Source organism: Peromyscus leucopus, unplaced genomic scaffold, assembly GCF_004664715.2.
Source record: "Peromyscus leucopus breed LL Stock unplaced genomic scaffold, UCI_PerLeu_2.1 scaffold_792, whole genome shotgun sequence".
NCBI classification, from domain to species: domain Eukaryota; kingdom Metazoa; phylum Chordata; class Mammalia; order Rodentia; family Cricetidae; genus Peromyscus; species Peromyscus leucopus.
In genome coordinates this window covers 591-7,755 of record NW_023505720.1, presented here as the reverse complement: position 1 = coordinate 7,755, position 7,165 = coordinate 591, and the positions used below count along the sequence as shown (strand labels likewise).

General features: G+C 45.6%; 1 pseudogene; it reads right to left on the bottom strand.

The window, feature by feature from the left end:
• Window positions 1-436: 436 nt before the first annotated feature.
• On the bottom strand, window positions 437-6,930 carry LOC119087271 (annotated as a pseudogene).
• Between the last annotated feature and the right edge of the window lie 235 nt (window positions 6,931-7,165).

The window sequence follows — 7,165 nt, the reverse complement described above, 5'->3', positions numbered from 1 at the left end:
GAATGGGCTGGTATCCTAGTTCATGCCATTCTCAGCACCATTGTTAGCAGCAAGAGTGTCTAGGTACTGCCTAGGGTTAGGTGGCAGACAGTTCAGAGGACTGTGCCCCAACCTATAATCAGCTTGAAGAGAGTAGAAAGAAGACTGACAGACAGAATTCCTGTCTAAGAGGTCAATACAAGAGCTAGCTGAGGGCTCAGTAGATAAAGGAGCTTGCCACAGCCTGACGACCTGAGTTTGATCCTTGGGACCCACAAGGTAGAGAGAAGGAGTCAAATCCCACAAGCACACCACCCACTCCCACACCCCCAAACCAATTAAGAACCAGGCTGAGCCCATGGCCATGAAGTACTTGGTGCCATCCTTGGTCTCTGTAGTGCTCTGTTCCCCACCCCCACTCTTGGCTGTCTATCCATGAGAGGACTCTTGGTCTTACCTTGGGTAGATCCTCTTTCAGAAACTGCAGCACATAATACATGGAGCTCTTGCTGTTTTCCCTGGGTGTGACACACACCACGGCTTCACCATGAACAGCCACATCACCAGGCTTCACTCGGAGCTTGGATGTGCAGATGGAGTACCGCACTGTCTCAGCATTCACCTGCAAAGTGCCAGGGACATTACCAACAGACACCTGCAGACTTCTGTGTCAATGGCTTTCAGCCTTGATGTCATGATGCCTTTTTCCCCTCCAAAGACAGGGTTCTCTGTGTAGTCCTGCTGGTCCTAGAACTGACTATGTAGACCTGATGTCCTCGAACTGAGAGATCTGCCTGCCTCTTGTCTGGCTCATGAGGGCTCTTGAAGAAGTCTTGTAGTCATGTTTGTGCTGCCTGGTCTACCACAAAATTTACTTTTATTTTGATTCATGTGTATGTGTTTGTCTGTGTGAATGCATATCACTTGTGTATAGGTATACATGAAGAGAGATGAGGGGGTCATCTCCTCCAGAACTGGAGTTACAGGAGGTTGTGGGTGCTAGAACAGAACTTTTGTCTCCTGGAAGAGCAGTAAGTGCTCTTAACTACTCGGTAAACTCTCCAACACCACAAAATTATGATATAAAACATATTTATGTTAAGTATCTCTGCTTGATCCATAAATAGTAGATTCTTTTCACTAAGAAGGTTGCTGTTTGTGTGCTACACTCCCACATGTAACTGGATTCTTCATTTTTTTTCTGGTCCCTAGATAAAACCTTGTACATGCTAGGCAATTACTCTCCTAACAAGCTACACCAATGCTTTTAAATCAGCTCTGTTACCAGAGTCACAAGGCCCACAGCAAGATAGACTTGACTGTCATGTGGGAACCACAGACTGTGGCACTTGAGAATGGCTTCCAGAACTGTTTCAAGGCTAAGACTGACGTAAGGATTAGAGGGCTAGGGGAATGTGGCAGTTCTCAGTCTGCAATCCCAACCCAAAGTCAGCTGACCCCTAGATCCATGGTTACCAGTCAAATGTTCTCTATCTCCACAAATACCAGTGTGAGGGGGTCAGGTTGACCCACCAACTGAAAACACTACAAACCAGCCAAGCCCTGTGCTGAGACCCACAGGTGAGTAAGGGAGAACTGGCCCAGGCTCCTTCTACAGGACATGAAGATGGACACAGAGATCAACTATCCTAACATGCTGTGATGGTAAACCCACAAATGTAGAACACACCTACACCAAGTCAAACAGTTTCTTATGATGGCCATGTCTTGTCTGCATCAGGGTCAACTCAGAAGGACATGAGAGTTAATGGGGTGACCAACAACAAAGACCAGCCAGAATCTTTGCATGGCCTCTCTGCCTGCTGAACATTAACCCTGGTTTGGCAGCACCTGTCTCAGGACCATGCGATCACATCCTCCACACTTTACCTCTCTGACTCACCTCCAGTCTCAGAAGTCAGATCCATTCCAGGGAAAGCTTGATGAGAATAAAGTAGTCATCAGGAAGAAACACCTCTTCAATATACTCTGAGATCTGCCATGGCAGAAGAGCAAAGCATTAGGCTCCATCCTCATGTCCACTCTGCCACCCCAGGCCTGCACAGACACACTCTCCACCCAGGCACACGGTCTCTGCTGCAGCCACATCCACAGCTGCTGTGCTGCTTCCACACATTGCTGAAAGAAAGTTTGACACCATTTTCTTGTTATCAAGAGGGATTCCTTACCTCTCCCAGGAGGGTTTTCTCCATTCTGCCTTTCACTGGGCATGTGTAATGCACAATTTCATCCTTGTCTAGGGGTGCTGTGATAATTGGAGTGATGAAAGACGGAGAAAGGATCGGCACACAAGGGAGGGAGCAGGACTGTGTGATGAGAATGCTATAAAATCTGAGTGCTACTCACAAACCATGAGTACTTTATTAGAACTCACTTTGGGGAGGCCTGTAAGAAAGGACTTTAAAGACCTGTCACTGAGGCTAACTAATTTCAGAAGACCCCAAGTGCCCATTCCATCCAGGACAAAATTTAAGAAAATTCCCTAATTGAGGGAGCCCTCCCTCTTAGTTCTTGACTTTCTGCTCCCCAAGGAACCAACTCCTCATGCATTTCACCTCCCTCTGCCCCTCCCCAGCAATACCCCTGCTCCTGTGACCACCACTCTCATCATCTGTCTTCAGGAGACAGTATCCCATCAACACAGGCCCTTGGCACAGATCTGGCCAGCATGCAGGAAGTAGGCAGACTTCCAATCACCCTGGATATCCACTCTTGTTGGTCTACAACCAAAAGCAGCTATTTCTCATTTGATTTTATTCTATATCAAATTCTACAGCAAAACTTAGAGAATAGGTAAAATAAATTTTACCCCTAAAAACATGATGTATCTCTAGTTCTTCTAGTCTCTGATCTCTTGAAAATGTGATTGTGACATGTGGAGTTTACAGAGAATGGCTACAAACCAAGCAGGAGAAAAATCAATCAGGGCCATTCATGTGTAGAGTGACGGCACCAAAGGATGACATGTCTACTGACCTAGTGTTCAACACTGCTAGCTCATTTATTATTTTACCTTTCATGTAACTAGTAGCCATAAAAATACACAAAAAAAGCATCCAAGAGATGGCTCAGGGGTTGAGAGCACAGGCTGCTCTTCCAGAGGTCCTGAGTTCAATTCCCAGCAAACACAGGGTGGCTTGCAACCATCTCCAGTGGGATCTGATGCCATGCTCTCTTCTGACATAAAGGCCTGCATGCAATAGAGCAATCATGTATATGTGTAAAATCAATAAACAAACCATAAAAATAAAAATAAAACAAGACTAAGATTCCATTTTGACTATATCCAGTTTTGACCTGAGCAACTTTCTAAAAGCCCAAATACTGATCAACACAGCAAACCTGCCCTCTGAACACCAGACACTGCCTTATTAACAAATCACAGGCATTCATGAGCATAAGGACCACTGGACCTCAAGAAACAAGCCAGGGAGCCCCTACCTAATTGCCTTGAAAGCATTGATGATCTCTTTGATCCGTGGCACACCCAGGGTGATGTTCATGGAAGCTACCCCTGCAATGTGGAAAGTCTTCAGGATCATCTGGGTGCCTGGCTCACCAACGCTCTAAGAACCTGGCTCCACCTGTGCCCTACAAGAAGATATTGCACAACAGTGAAAAGGACAGCAAAGTTGCTGGGCACAGACTTCTGGTTACTGCCTCTTAAAAGAAAACATATAGATTCTGTTGGGTTATTATGGAAACAGCAATTGGCCAGACAATGTTTGTGCCAGAGAAAGAGACTGGCACAGACTAGGAACAAGTGCCATTAGGCAAGCAAGATGGTCAGAGGGACAGACAACATGACTAAATTCTGTGTGGTCAGCATGTGATACACAGAGGGCTGATGTCCAGTGTGTGGAGTAGTTTGAAGTGGTCTGCTCTTACTGAGTATTAAGGTGGTCAGAGAGCTGGAATCTGCCACAAAGAACATGAGTTTCCTTATGGACAAAAGAAATCCAGGAAATTCCTTGTAAGTCCTTTCATGTTAAGGAACATCCAGTCAATAGTCCTACTGGAGACCAGAGATGCCAGGCACAAATCTGTCCAATCCTGCAGTGGTGTTGGGACAGTGTGCTTGCTAGTTTTTATTATCAGCCTGATCCGACCTAGAGTCACTTAGAAAGAGGGACTCCCAATAAGGAATTATCTAGATCAGGTTGATTTTTGGCATGTAAGGGGGCTATTTTTATAGATAATGTATATGTAAGGGGGTTATTTATTGTTAATTGAGATGAAAAGACTCACCCTAAAATGGGCAGAATCATTTCATTGGCTGTGGCCTGAACTGTGTAACAGTAAAGAAAGAGCATAGGGGGCTGGAGAGATGGCTCAGCGGTTAAGAGCACTGGCTGCTCTTCCAGAGGTCCTGAGTTCACTTCCCAGCAACTACATGGTTGCTCACAACCACCTGTAGTGAGATCTGGTGCCCTCTTCTGCATGTGCAGGCAGAACACTGTACACATAACAAATAAATAAATCTTTAAAAAAAGATAGAACATAAGCAGAGCCAAGCAGGCAGCATATGTGTGTTCATTTCTCTATGCCAATGTGATGTGACTAGGGAAGTTCTTGCCTTGACTCCCCCAGACAGACTCTAATCTGGAACTGTGAACTAAAAGTCAATTCTTCCTTCCCTAAATTACTTTTGGTCAGAGTATTCTGTCACATCAACAGAATGAAACCAGGTCAGCCAGGATGCTGAACCCAGTGAGAATATCCTGTACAGGAAAGTCCTGCATGGATGCCTGGCAGTCTAAAATAATTAGCATGCCCACCTCATGTACTTGTCCCTACAGGTCTCCAGAAACTTTGGGGTGGAGGTGATATGGTCCAACTGGTACAGCACACAAGGCTGGAAGGACAAAGCCAAGTGCACAGTCAAGACCAGCTACATCTGTGAAACCCTGTGTTCCCGCGCACCCCCCCCCCCCATCTGGGAAAGCCGTACCTCTGTTGTGCCATTATCGTTGATGCCATATTTATCTCTGGTTTTCTTGATCTTCTCAGATACCCCTTTAATGCATGTTTTTTCCTGAAATTATTTCCTGAAATAATTACAGAACACACAAAAATTGTATGATTCTCAATGATTTAGACAGCACAATCATTCCGACACCTCCAACAATACACAGCATCAAGGATGCAGTGTGGGTCTTGGTTCGAGTCTTCCACTTGGAAAACTGACCCTCTTAAGATGTGGCTAGGTCTCATTACTCAACCATTTCCCATGTGTTGTTTGATATTTTGTTTGAGTTCTGACAAATAAAGCTTGCCTGGAGATCAGAGGGTGGAGCTAGCTACTGGTTAACCATAGAGGGCAGGCAGTGGTGGCACACATCTTTAATCCCAGTACTTGGGAGGAGGAAACAGGAAGATCAGGAGTTCAAGGCCACCCTGGGTTACTCAAAATTGAACCAATCTAAAAGAGAAACAGAGCTGGGAGGTGGTAGTGCACTTGTTTAATTCCAGCACTAGGGAGGTGGAGACAGGAATATAAGGCAGGTGGAGACAGGATCTCTCAGATTGCCTAGAGGTAAAAAGTATCTAGTGGCTGCTGCTCTGCTTCTCTGATATCCAGGCAATCTTTATTTGTCAGAACACAAACAAAATATCATACAACACCCATGAGTTATCTTGGGCCCTCAGTCATACTGTTGTGGGAAGAAGCTCAGCATAGCTCTAGGGACTTTATGAGGCTTACATTTCCACACTCAGAGTATGCATGACCCCACTGTGAAGGCCTCTTTGGACACATTATCAATCACTCTGAACATTACTGTTTCTGTCCTATGGTTACAGCTTCTCAGAGTGGCTTGGGATAGTCAACTCTTTCTCTGTTTGGTTTTTCTCTATGTAACAGCTCTGATTGTCCTGGAACTCACGGCCTTGAACTCACAGAGATCCACCTGCCTCTACCACCCACTGCTGGGACTGAAGCTGTGTACCACCATGCCTAGCTCAACTCTTTCTTTATATTGAGAAGGGATGAGACATGGAAGGTAACTCTGTAGTTCAGACATCTTTCTAGATAGAAATGATTTCATTTAAGAAAGAGCTTTATGCCGGGCGGTGGTGGCACATGCCTTTAATCCCAGCACTTGGGAGGCAGAGGCAGGCGGAGCTCTGTGAGTTCAAGGCCAGCCTGGTCTCCAAAGTGAGTTCCAGGAAAGGACAAAGCTACACAGAGAAACCCTGTCTCGAAAAACCAAAAAAAAAAAAAAAAAAAAAAAAAAGAGCTTTATTAAAGTCTCAGAAAGGGCTGGAGAGATGGATAGGAGTTAAGAACACAGGTTACTCTTCCAGAGGATCCAGGTTCAATTCCCAGCACCCTCACAGTCAAAACCAAAACATAAACCAAGGAAACCTTCAAGGCACACCATAGATGAAGGCCCCCAAAAGGAATGGGAAGACAACACAATGGTTTTCTGGTCTGTGATAGAAAGATGCTGCAATCTGAGACACATGGCAGTCATTAGTGACAGATGCTCAGAATGGCTGCAGGAGTAAGAGTGGACGTGGGCTGGTGACAGGGCTCACACAGACCAGCTCTTTAGGTTCTTTCTCCTAATAGGAAGACAAGACATCAATTCTTCATGCTGGCTAGTGAGATACTGTCCAGGACACAACAAAAACCACACTAAGACCATGGCTTACAAAATGCACTGGGAGGCATTTGACAGACCACATTCTCACCACCACAGGGCAGAGCCTACCTGCAGGAAGCTGTCTTGGCAGGAGAGGAACTCGTTCTTCTTCATGATGGCCTCAGTGGTCAAGGTGAGCTCGTTCTTACTGAGAGCAGGTTCGCTCTGACATGGAAACACTGCCTGAGTACAGAAAGGACATGGCATTACATATGCCTGGTGACGGGGAGGGAGAGCACTAGGCAGAGGAATTTACCAGACATAAAACTACTCAGTGAGATTTTAGCAACCTGTGGCTCTCTCTGTTAAAAAACTCTAGACTCCCCTTTTCATCTGAAAATGAAAAATGAGATAAGCTGATACTCTGCCTTTTGTTTGTTTGTCTGAGACAGTCTTGGGTAGCTCAGGCTAGCCTCAAGCTCACTATGGAGTGAAGCTGGCCTTTAACTCCTGATCCTCTTCCCTCTCAAGGAACAGGATTACAGGCATGCACTATCACCCCAGTCAGGAATCCCCAT